We start from the raw sequence: 14169 nt of genomic DNA on the forward strand, positions 1-14169 counted from the left end.
AAAATTTTGCGGTCACTCAGGTGAAAAAATTATGTTCTCACCTGCTCCAAAGCAAAATTATTTCTTACTTAATTCTTTCAAGTCCAAAATGATATACACTGTTATGCGTCTAGTGCAACTTCAAAATTTCTTTGAATGACGACACAGTTCTTGAGAAAAGCACAGGAGATTTATTTACAGCTATGTGCAGGAAATGTAGTTACAACTGCTAAATCAATCATTAGCAGTTAAGCAAATAACAATTAATTAACACCGTAAACTCAACGATGGCACACGTATTTACATCCAAGTTCGCAAAAACACAGTGCAAATGCCTCACAATAAACACAGAAATGGCTCAGACGAATCTCACACAGTTAAAAAGCATAACTGACTCTCTCCTTGATTCACAACACGTCCGGCGTTCTACCACTCTCTCATATTTTCTTTTTATTCTATTCACAAATCTTATCATTCAGAAATGGAGGGCCCGTATACTTCAGTCTAATGTTAGGGTGTTGTATGTATATTACAAGAAACTATTTACAGGTTACGTTACTAAGATAGTTTTAGGTGAAAGATAATGGAATAAACGGCAAATTTATCTAGATTACAACAAATTAATCATAAAAATAATTGCTATTTACAGAATTTGTAACAATACAAATAAATCAAGAAAATAGGCATCGTGTTGTATTGAAACCGCGTTTCTTGTTACTTCGTAATAATGTTACACAAAACTTTTAAATAATATTTATCAATGCAATTTGTACCGTGCTACACTCGTATTGAAACTAAGTTTTATGATAGAAATTTCCTAATAACTGAATTTAATAAAACATACAAATTAAAAAGTAAGTAAATTTCAAGTTTTTAATCACCGACAAAAATAAGAAACACGTGAAACATAATAATATTTTATGTTAAAGTATAAAACTTAAAAATACTACAAAAAATATATAAAGTTCGTCTCAGCTGCACCAAACTGAAAAAATAAATAAATAAATAAATAAACCAAGTAGAATTATCCTATTGCTACATTTTTTTTCTCTATCGTTTGCAAAATTTGCCTATGTTTGACCCTAATGTCATTTTCTGATTAGTATGTATTAAAAAGGAATTAGCGTCATCTTTTTTGTCTTTTGAACGCAGAAAAAAAAATGCAAGAAGCTTTCAAAAGTTAACGTTTAGTGTATGTGTGCAAACATAACTTTTGAGCCAGACACAGATAGTTTTTCGTATCAGTTTTCTTTTAAAAAAAAATCTTTTTAGATTTCATATTATCCAATTTTTTGACAGTGTATTAAACGGAAATGAAATCGTATTTTTTTAAAAATCGTAATGTCAAAGCCGTGTAGTACTAAATTCAAGTTCTGTACCGTGTAAAATCGAATCCGTGCAATAATAATAGCAAACTTTGCACCGCGTATTACCGAAACCGTGTTTTACTAGAACACGAGAGGGATGCGTTCCAAGACCCCTCGCGTTAGTAGAAATTTCGCGTTGTGGAAAACGGTATGTGTAATTTTTTATAAACATACCTAATTACTTTAGACACTTGATAATACCACCTCAAATTGTTTTAAACTATTCCTTTCTTACATAAAAAACTGAATTTTTAGTTGCATTTTTAAAAAAGGCGTTTTAATCAACATAAAATACTGTTACGATGCACAAAATCAGTAACCAGGGGGAAAGAGAGATACAAAATAAACCAGTACGGTACGTATAGTATGTAGTAACAATAAAATGATGTATTATTGTTCATTAGATCCAGTAATGATATTTGTAACTTTAAAAAATGAAGATGTTGATGATTTATGCTGCGTGATCAAACAGTCATTCGAATATATATTTCAAATACAGTTTCTTCGCTAGTTCTTTTATAACATTTCAATCTATGGTAATACACCTTTTCCTGGTTTTTTGAATTCTCAATACAAGAGCAGCTTCCATAAAAATATTTTTTGCATTTTTCTTAGACACTACTCAGCGAACTTTTACGGATTTCCTTTTTCTTGTCTTTTAATTGTACATATAAAAGATTCACTCATACCTAATTGTCGTGCTACCTTCGATGCATTTTTTACTTTTTCAAGCATATCGAGAAGCTTTAGTTTTTCTTTAATTGTCAGAAACTTTTTCTTTTTCTTTCTATCCTTACAAACTTTAGAAGGAACAGTGCTCTTAGATGTCATTATATTTCATCAATTTTCGCATTTAGAAAGAAAAAATAAATGGTAAATGAGGAGTAGTTATTTGTATACAGAAACAAAGTTATGATCATACTCGTAAGGTGTGGGAACTTCCGCTGCCAGTGATGCTAAAGGGATGGTCTTCACGAAAAAAGGAAGGTCTATTCACGAAAAAAAATATTTTTAGTAACCAATAACAAAGCCGATACTTTCACACCGCAATTCCTTTCTCTAAATTTTTGTGTTGCGGACGAGGAATTCGAGTTAGGTTTAAAATTATTTACTAGTAAAAAAATCGCGTTATACCCATTTCGAGTAGGTCGAATCGCGTTGTAGCGGGAGTCGACGGTATACCATCTCATGTTTATAAAATAAAAAAAAAAAGCTGAAAGCCTGAATACAGTCTTCAAAGGGCACAATATTGATTATTTATTCATCCACAATCCTTTATTTGTTTCTAGGAACAGAGCCACACCTCAGACAACGTTAGACGCGATGACAGAAAGGAAATGAAATGCCAAAAGTAATCAATTTACCATTGTCATAAACTTTCGCACATCAGTTATAAAACATAAAAGAAAATCTACCTTAGTTTCCTTTTATGTTGCATGCGACGTATTCTTGAAAATACACTTATGTTATTGGTGATTGTTGTTATTTAATTGGTGAAAAATCCTTGCTTATGAAATGAAATAAATAAGAATATCAGCGGATTTAAGAATATCATTTCAAAATAGTGAATTACATGTCATTATTTTGAAATGATATTCTTAAAATATCGCTGAAGCAAATTGTTTTTCTGAAAATTTTCTGTGAAAAAAGTACATTGTTATAACTCATTGGAAATTATCTCTTGCGTTAGTCGAGACTCCAGCGTTTACAAAAGCTAAGAAGACCGTAATAGTGATCAATTTCATGAAAAAAAAACTGTCTAAGAATGAAATGGAAGCTGGAAGAAAAGAAAGAGACTTGTAGTGTTTTGATTTTAACATTTTAAAAACTTTTGAGGCAGTGAGAAGCAAAGGGATGTAAGTCGACTACATAAAGTTTCGAGTAAATCGCGGTTAAAGTTCCGGTCTTACGTAGGCTTTCATTTAAATAAAACAATAGTTTAAAAAACTAAAAAAAAAAACACGCTTTAGTAGCAAAATGAACTAAAAAGTAAAAAATAATCTTTGAATGACAAGTATATAAAGTAATAGTCCAAACACTTAATTTTACTGCAATAAAAAAAAGCATGGGGGGTTGCCTATTTATATGTTTGCATGAATAACAAGTGGAAGAAATTTAAGACAAAGAATAAGAAGCCCCCTACGCTTTTTTTCTATTACAGTAAAATTAAGTGTTTGGTCAATTACTTTATACACTTGTCATCAAAAGATTATTTTTTACTTTTTAGTTCATTTTGCTACAAAAGCGTGTTTTTTTAGTTTTTTAAACTATTATTTCATTATAATGGATTGTATCTTAGTATTCTATTGCATTTTTTGCATAAGACATTTTGAACGCTTTCTGGTAAATTCATGTGCAAACATTGTTACACTCCGCAGCTCTGATTTGTACGTTGTAAGATTCTAATAATCCACTGGCTATTTGTTCAAAGGAAAGTTGAACCCACAAACATACAAGTTAAGCTAATAAAAGCGTGTTAATTAGAATAAACTAATGACTTATCGTTAATAAATCGATTTGATTATAGAATATTGCATTGTCATCGGGTCTGAGGTAGCATTACGAATTTTAAAAGAATCCGATCACAAAAAGTGGGCGAAAATTGAGTTGCAAGATTATAAATTTAATCTCGGTGTAGTCAGGATTAGAGCGCACGCCCAATGATTCCCAGAGGGAGAGGTCAGAGAAGACCCGCGCCTTAGACAGCTCAGCCAACAGCCACGAACGCTCATAAAGTGGCGGAATGTTCTAACAGTAATAAGCCACTAGCTCTTAGTCCAAAGGAGAGTTACTCACAAACATACAAGTGAAGTTAATAAAAGCGTGTTAAAAAAATTCTAAATCATGCTGTACAGCAGCACCTACTAGAACTACTGGTACTATTTCTTGCCCCAAATTAGAAAAGAGGTTCACCTACCATGTGTACTGGTTATCTCCAAATTTTTAATTTTGACACTTGCATCATTTTATCGCTGCCTCATTTGACACTTTGCATTTAAAAAAAAATAAAACATTAAAATTCAATATTTTACAAATTCCACTTTTTCCAGAATGTTAAATTTTATTCGAATACGCTTGCTTAAATTTTCGAGTTTTGTTTCTGATTTTCAGTGCAAGAAATGTATTTGGAGAAGCTTTAAATGTATATCTTGCGAGCCCCCCATATAAAGAAAAAAAAAAAGTCAGTTATAAAAATGGAGTATTTTGCAGGAACTAGAGCAGGGGTTCTCAAGTTTTTTCGACTCGCGGTACCCTTTAAAGCATTTGAATTGTCTCACGGCACCCTAGTCTATATCGAATTTTTGAGTTAATTGAGTAAGTAATTATGTTTTTCAGCATTTTTACCAAAGAAAAATGATTTGGCTGTATTAGGAACATATGCCCTGCACTGCAAAAAAAAAAATAATAATAATAATTAATTAATTTGAATTTTGACTTCTTAAATTCAAATTATGTTTTTCGCAATCACGAGTGTGTGTGGGTATGTAGGCGTGTGTGTCTGTGTGCAGGCATGAGTGTGTGGGTATGTGTGTGTATGTGTGTATAGGTATGTGTATGTACGCGTGTGTATTTGTGTCTGTGTGCAGGCATGACTGTGTGTGTGTAGGTGTGTATGCATAAGTGTGTGTGTAGGTGTGCATGCATGAGTGTGTGCGTAGGTGTGCATGCATGAGTGTGTGTGTAGGTGTGTGCATGTATGCATGTGTGTTTGCTTCTATGTGCATGCATGAGTGTGTGTGTAGGTGTGTGCATGTATGCATGTGTGTTTGCGTTTATGTGCATGCATGAGTGTGTGTGTATGTATGTTGGTGTGTGTATGTATGCTTGTGTGTGTGTTTGTTGGTATGTGTATGTGTAGGCGTGTGTATATACGCATTTGGGATATGGACGCAACCTGGAGACGGTTTTCACTAGAGGAGCAACATAGGGAGGGTCCCGGGACGGTGGTACTGCAGAGAAAGGCGAAGGGGAGGGGGAATAAAATCAAGGCACATCAAAACCATCAAGTGAAAACAATAAGCAATGTGATTGCTCAAAAAAGTGTAACCAAAAAGTGTGCTCAAAAAAAGCTGCGGCAGCTTAGCTGCCTCCATAGCAATGGAGTAATTTAACTGATAAAACTGGTGTAACGCTCATACGTTACACCAGTTTTATCAATTAAGTTACTCCATCGCTATAGAGGAAGCTAGCCCCAGAATAAGGTTTCACAAAAGTGCAAAATTTCACCGTGTTTACGAAGTAAGTTTACACATATTTTTTTTTTCAGTGTAATAAGGAAAACTCTGGGCAAACATTACTTCACGCAGAGTGGCAGACAAAAACACGAAAAAGTGCTATCAAACTAAAACTAATTGAAAGAGTTTATTTAAAGCTGCTTGTTGATAACACTTCATCAACAGTTACGCTTTCTGGTGACGATAAATTCACGATCTTGCGAATTGTTACTATGCTACATTTACAAAATGGGGAAATGGCTTTTTTGGTCGGTATGACCTTATTTGGCAAACCCATCTAACATTTATATTTATGACGTAGACACTTCGTGGCACCTCTCGCCTCTTCCTACGTCCCCCTAGGGTACCGCGACACCCAGTCTGAGAACCCCTGAACTATAGCATGGTAAAAATGAATTCCTGACTTATGGAAGAACTAAATATAAACAAACAAGCTTAGAATAAAAGATGAAGATGAAAAATTTGCTTGAGCATTTTTCTTATTAATAAGTCGATAAATTCATTATACAGTGTACGTGAAAGGTAAGTGAGCAGTAGCGTTGCCAAGGGGAGAGTCCATAGGGTCTGGACCCTTTTCGAAATGACTAAGAAAATTCAAAAATGAAGATGTCCATTTCTTTCACACATAATTTTCCAGTTCATATTGTATATAAGAAAAGTCGAAATTAAGTACACGCAAATTTCATTGAATCCACTCCAAAATGAAATCTAGAGAAAAAAAACCTTACCAAATTTATCACCCTTTTAGGCTGAAACGTAGACAAATTCTTAAGTGCAATAAATTATGCAGTAAAATGGGGTTCTTTATATAAATTTATTAAATAAAAAAAAACAAAGCGCATAAATTTATTTATTAAAATTCAAACATACATAAGCACAGGAAAAAAAACATAAGTTCAACTGCTATTTATTGCAAATTATACGAGTAGTAAAATGTGTGCGTTTGAAAGTAGGAAAAGTTGACATTTCAAATTTAAAAAGCAAATGTCTCAGCGAAATTGATACAATTTTTTTTTCTATCCGACTTTATATGCACAAAAATAAGTCATCTGGCTTTGAAAAAATGCGTTAATCTTGTTTTCAAATATTGTGCGTTTCAAATTTCAAAAAATAACTTTAAATACCTGAAGTTTTCTTTTCGATTTTCTAAAAGAATTTGAAGGGTAAAGAATGAAAAATCAAAGCAGAAGACTGGAAATACATGTATAACATATCTACAGAAAAAAAGAGCCGTACAAAGAGCCTTCAGTGGAAAAAATACTAATCGTTTGAAAAATATTTTGGACTTATCTTGCTTCATAGTGACAGTTGAGACAAAAGCATTCAAGAGAAATTATCCAAAATCAAAAAATGATTTCGCAATTTTCGGTACAAGCGGAGTAAAACTAATGATATTTTCCAAGCGTGAATGCGTTTGGATTTTTAACAATTTGGTACGGTAGATCAGCAAACGAAACCTTGTCAACTGTCATCATCTGCAAAATGAGCTCTGGCAAATATTATGATTGGTGAAAGTAAAATCTGTGAACGTACTGATTACTTCAGTAGACTTTTTTTTTATTTTAACGAACACTTCCTTACAGGTTTCTGCAGTTGCTTCACGTGTACAGCCACTGCACAAAATTTTCCAGGGGAAGGGGGGGGGGGGGCAAAGTGTATATATTCGATGCATTTTACCGGAAAAAAAACTACGTGCAAAATGTATAATCACTTTATGTTTATAAAATCCAGGGTGTTCTCCTCCCCCCCTCTCCGATCAACCAAATGACAACTCTAGTTCAAAGATAATGCACTACATTTACATGACTAGTCGTTTAAATTTCCGATTAGAATCTAACATGAAATTTATGAGGTTTTTTACCGGGCTTAGTCGTTCAACTGCTCTGCTTGTCCCAGCAATACACGTTTACAATATCACCCTTAATAAGGAAAGAATGGTGTCACTAACGTCCATTGGCGTCGTCAGCTGAAATTTATTGGGGGGGACCATTCTGACTCTGTCATTTTCAAGTTGCATTAAGAAAAATTCGTGTGTGTGTGTGTGTGTGTGTATATATATATATATATATATATATATATATATATATATATATATATATATATATATATATATATATATATATATATATATATATATATATATATATATATATATATATATATATATATATATATATATATATATAATGGGTTTACATTTAATACGATACTTTTAAACGGGTACACCTTGATTTACATAATTACACAATAAGAAAAATAATTAAATACTAACAAATAAATTTTTTCTAGACTGCACATGGGATACGAATATCCGTGCTATTTTTTTGTGATCAATTTCGTCCAAGATGTTTTTGTGAACTTAGCATAAAGCAACATGATTCAACCCCTTTTGTGTCATAGTCGACCTTAGATACAATTTCAGCTTTCTCAGCGCACTGAAGCTTCTTTCAACTTTACACGACGAAGGGCGGCACACCAAGAGTAGCCGCACCAAATTTTCAACATTTTGGAACAGTGGACAATTGAATTAACCGTTCTTAATGAATGAAATAATCAAAAACGAAATACAGCTTTATTGAATCAGTCGCTTTATGGAATCAAAGCTGTTTAGAACAAAATTTGACTCATATATAAGCCGCGACAACTGTATAATTAAATTTTTATATTACATAGTGATAAACCCTGCAGTTCTAAGTTTTTGGCACAAGTTGGATTCGAAGGAGTTTAATTTGATGTTTTTTAATTAAAATATTAAAGTATATAATTCACCGTTATGACATTCACGAACCTACGAAAAACACAACTGCAGAAATAAAATAAGACACAAATAATTAAGCTCTCATAATATCATATTTTAATAATGCTACCTTTTAAAGTTTTTTCTTAATTTTTTTCAGGTTTTTTGTAACAAATGTACCAAAATTTTGCTTTTTTGTTGAATCATCTATACACTCAATGCATATGAAACCAAAAAACGGCAAAAACCATGCCAATGTAAATACATTAATTTCTGATTTCTCAAAGTCAGCAGGGAAAGTGCCCCTCCTGATCCTCTTTAAGTGACAGGTCTGCCTTAAGAGGCACACCTCACAGATTAAGTACTGGCCTACACAGAGAACAAACAGCATTTGGTGTATAATTGAATTCTGATCAGCGGACGATGGGAAAGAGATAGAGAAATGAACTGCTTTTTTCTGACACGTGACTATAAGTTTTAAAATGGGTTATTTCAATAAAATTTGTTCAGTAAAGCAGGATTATTAATGGATAATTTTCTGTTAAGCTTTAATAACTAAAAGGAGTATTATTTATTCCATTAAAATTTATAAAAGTTGAAGCATTTCAAAAAAAAAAAAAGAGAGAAAGTTGAATGCAATAGCTCCGATAGGACTCATAATGTCAAAATATTGACTGTAAAGCATACCTGATTAGCAGGCATTCAGGGGCTACTCGATGAGAGGTCACTTTGAACTTTCATAAACTTTCCTTTCCCAGAAAATTTTGTCTGACGAGTCTTCAAATTTCGAGTAGTTTTTTGCGAAATATTGCATTAAAAAGATATTCTCATTAGATGTAGTGATGTGGGTAATTAGGAATTTCATTCGGAAAATCGAGAAGTAACCCCATCTGAATAGTATAAAATCGGGGAGCCTCTGCATGTATTACACTAAACAGAATGATACTTACCTATCACGGTCTTTTGATATTTTGAAGATGGTTCCGTGGATGTTGATGATGATTCAGTTGTTAAAAATTGCTCAGGTTCATTTGATGTAGAAGGTTTGCTACATTTTCCCGTTTCAAGCCACCTTTCCATAGCCGCAATCGAATATGTAAAAAAAGTATTTTTACCAAAATAAGAGTGCTCTTCATGTCACCTCCTCTCAAGGAGACCAAAAGACCACATGAAATTATCTTTATTTTTGTCGGAACGTCCTTTTATTTTTCTCTTTTTTTTCTGGTCATCTTGCGCTTCTTTTTTTGTTGGTCTATCGGAAGTGACATCACAGTATCCAACGTTATGCTGGCTTACGATTTGCTTTTGAAATTGCATGTTAATTTTTAGACTCCTCCTCTTTTTTTTTCTGTAACGTAACGCTTTTTTGGTCAAATTTGAGATGCCGCAAACACATTTGAGAAACCGCGCTTCGGTAAGGTACTTATTGAAGCCACGTGTTGAATAATGTCAAACACATGACACGTCTCCTTTCCCTTTCTACCCCAAACTTAACCTTTGACAAGCTAAGTGGTCTTCTAAATTTTTGTGCATCCTTTGGCCAGGGTGTTGTTGCCAGCTGCAAAAAACCGCCAAAGAGGTCTGGTGGCTCATTTTGTTTGGGTAACATCGGGGTCGCTATAAATTGAATCGAAGCGGCGAAACAAACACTGCAAAATTCGAAACAGAAACCTGAAAGCGCCGAAAAACGAGATAAGAAAGAAAGGGGCAGAAACTCAGATCCCCGTCTGACTTCTGTTGACTTATTAGCACGAGAGTCGTAAGAAAGGGGGGGGGGGTCCATATACGCTGGAGACTCGACTATGGATGGTTGACATTGCACTCGGGAGAAGGTGTCCCCTTTCTAGCATCCTCCACTGAACCTAGTGTGCGCAGAGAGAAGAGCAATGGTTTGTCAATGTAGTTCACTTCCCGACTTTCCGTTCACTATACACATCACCTATTTTTTTTTACTTCATTTTTTTTTCGATGTTCATTTTGTTTTATTTGATATGAATTAAACATGGTAAATTATGTATTATGTAACTGTTTAAAGTCTTCAAAGCAAAAATAATTTCCCCAAAATAATGAATTTCATCTTGAAAATTATCGAGGGGGTTCGATTTTCAAATATTGGGGGGGGTCCGGACCCCTTGGACCCCCCCGGCCGCGACGCCCATGCTAACGTCAAATAGTGTGACAGGATATTTTATTCATTGTACCTACCTTGGGCGAGCGGAGGAGCATTTAGGCAGTAGTATTTCAAAATGTTTCCAAAGATTTCATTTCTTCGCTTCAAACAATCGCGTTCCGTATCACATTCAGTTCATTATCGATGTTATACTGTCACTGAAGCTACACTGCAAAAAATAATTGCTGTTTTTATAGTAATATACTGTTTTTTGTTACAGTTGAATACTGCTCTCTGCTAAATAACAGAGAAAAACTATAGAACTGTTTCATATTGCGCCAAACGATGCGCAAAAGGTATTTCTTTTCATACGGGAACTTTCAAAGAGACTCTAACGAATTCAACCAATCGACGGCCATGTTTTTGGATTTTTTGTTTACTTAGGCTGGACAGCTGAGCAATAATTGAAGTTAAAGGTCAGTACTAATTATATTTATTCATTCCTTTTTCCTTAAAATGTAGCTTTTTTTATCATCTGTAATGTGTGTAAAATAACGGCGTTTATTTCGGCATCGTAATTCGTATTCCAGTATTCGTTGATGTTGGCTGTGCAATTTATTTCAGTTGCAAAAGCTGTAGCGATTGCTTTATAGCAAAAATTCGAGAAGTTGTTTGAACATTTTATTGTACGTGTGATAGTTTTGAAACATTTTCTGAAACTTTAATTAGATTTAAAAAGCAGTCAACTCGTTTCTGGATCGTATTGAAAGTTATTAGAACATCAATTTTTGTTTACGATTATATTTTGGGTTATATAGGATGTTAGTACTTAAGATTCCTTATGTTCTGGTAAGTTTTTAACCTATTGCGATTTACTTCTTTCTTTCTGTTTTTTTTCTTTCTATGTTCAGTTTTGAATCTTTTCATAATTTGTATTTGACCGTTTTAATGATAACCTTTACAAAAACAAGCTTCAGATAGAGTCAGTGGCTTTTATATACTGTATGTAATCCGATGAATAAAATATAAATAAATAATAAAATTAAAACTTGACCGAAAGACATGCAAACATTATCAAGTTTACTGATATTCTTTGCATGCGACTAATGGGGTAACTCCTGAAATTACTTTAAATGGAGTATACTATGCCTCTAGTTTAAGACGTAACCTTTTTTCCGGGTCCTGCATTGATGAGAAAAGATACCATTATAAATGCGTACATAGAGAAATTGATATTTTTAACAAGAAAAATGTCTTTAATGACTTTTTAATGCTATTTTACGTGATAATCTTGATTTTTTAAACCCTTTGTCAAATGAGGCAGTGAGAAGCAAAAGGATGCAAGTGGACATTTTCAAGTTTTGAGAAAAACGACTATAAAGATAACGTCCTAGGTAGGCTTTCATTGATTTTTTTTCTAAATCATGCTATACAGCAGCACCTACCAGGGCTACTAGTACCATGTCTTGCCCCAAGGCAGAAGAGAGGTTCACCTACCATTTGTACTGGTTATCTCCAAATTTTTAATTTGGCCACTTGCATCCCTTTGTTTCTCACTACCTCATATGTGTTTAAAAATTCAACTATTTAATTCAGTAATGTAAGCGAAAAATTGAACCCTTTCTATCTTGAAGTTTGGCATCTACGTTTTTGTAATGAGAAGACAAAAACTATAATTTTATAAATACCGAAAAGTGTGATTCTGTATATTTACTGCGTGTAAAAAGTAAAATTATGTCAGATTGTAACCCGTGTAAAGTAGCGAAAAATCGGAGAATTTCGTTCAAGCCTGTAACGGAGGTTCAAGCCTAAGCCGGGTTAGATCTTTTGCATTTAACTGCGGATCTTTTAGCAGTTAAGTATTTAGGGGGGGGGGGAGATTTATTTTCCGAATAATAGGGGAAGCTGCTGTACCCACGGACAAAATTTACTTTTCAATTTTTGCTGGTCTCTGTGAATAAATAATCGATTGGTAAAATATTCTGGCCGAATCTACAACTTAACATCTAACTTAGCAATTTTTGTCAGGTGAAAATCTCAAAAATTTTAACTGCAAAAAAATTTTCTTTAAAATCACTTTTTTTGTCCGTGGGTACAACATCCCATTCACCCCACGGACAGAGCCTTTGTACCCATGGACAAATTTAAAAAAAATAAATAAATAGGTCTTGAGGGGAACAAAATTATACTCAATACATATTCATTAGCCATGTCATATTCAAATACTTCAAACATCCATTGAAAATAACATTACATAAAAAAATCCAATAGAAATCAAACTTTGAAACTAACCGAATACCTAAGGTTTTTTTCCACGTTTTTTTTTTTTTTTTTTTTTAATTATTCTTAAATTTTAACATCAGTGAACTGCTTGAAATAAAATATTATTCTTAAGAGAGCCTAGTATGTTTTTAACAAATAATTAACTAGATACATGACTAGTATGACTCTCTATGTACCTATAATGACTTCAATTGATATGAAAATTGAAATCTTTAACAAAATTAACCTATTAGAAGAAACTCAGTTTAGATTCCCCCAACAAAGCCCCAGAAAAGTCAACTTTAAATGGAAACAGCTGGGATTGATGGTCTGTAGACCCCACAACAGGTGGGGGTTACTTCAACTCTATATCTTCAAGTTCATCATTGTTCAAAGTGAAATTCGGACGTACAACCATTTTGAGGTACTTCACGTTGTAAGAAGATTCCGGTGTGACCCAAGGACACTAAAAATTGCCGTCCATGGGTACACATGGTTATGTGTCCTTGGGAACAAAGTCACGCCATTTTGGCTTTTCAAGTCAGTCACATCGACAAGACCACAGTTTCACGACATTAAAAATCAAACACAACATCTTCAAAACATAGAGAAACATGATACCTTCAACAAAAATGAATAGTACAATCAATAACGTACAAAAAAAGGAAAGAAAAGAAATTATCTCTTTTTTTTTTTTACTTAGATCCTACTAAAACCGAAAAATTTCGATAGAATGTTACACTCTCGTTTGATGCCGTTGAAACCTCCTTAGATACTGGAGAGGGCTGAGACACTCACGCTGAACTCCTCATCCGATTTTTGGCGACGATCCCCGGAATTCCCCGACCACCGTCCGTATAGGTACAACCGTCCGTGGGTACAGTAACTTCCTCTAGATGATTTTTCAAGTCTTCGATTTATTTCTTAAAAAATGAAAGTGAGGTTTTCGAATACTTTGTCAGGTTTCAAAAGAAAACAGTGAGAATTGCGGGAAAGAAAGTAAAAGCAATCCGATCCGATAACGAATGGAATTTCTGAATTCCCGGTTTAAAAATTACATAAACGACCAGGGCATTAGAATCGAAATAATCAAATCCATTCAGAACATAGTAGCGTCATAGAACACTATAACCAGGGTTGCCAGACGTCCCGGATTTCAAGGGATAGTTCCGTATTTTGAAAAATTGTCAAACTTCCCGGGGAACTTCCATACGGGACGGATACAGTCCCGTATTCTAGCTAATAACAATATTTTACAAAGAAAGACATTATTTTGAAGGGAAAAAATAAAGTAAAACAAAAAATGTGAAATAAAGAGCAATAAGAAAATTATGTGGCAGCAAACGCAAAAATTATTTCGTTTAAATTTGGATTTTGTTTTGGCGGCATATCATGAGGAGCCGAATGATTGCTTCCTTTTTGCTCATTGACTGATGTTGGAGATATATCTCGGCGCAAGCGTCGTCTATCGCTATGAAA

This window comes from Uloborus diversus, chromosome 4 (assembly GCF_026930045.1).
Source record: "Uloborus diversus isolate 005 chromosome 4, Udiv.v.3.1, whole genome shotgun sequence".
NCBI lineage: Eukaryota > Metazoa > Arthropoda > Arachnida > Araneae > Uloboridae > Uloborus > Uloborus diversus.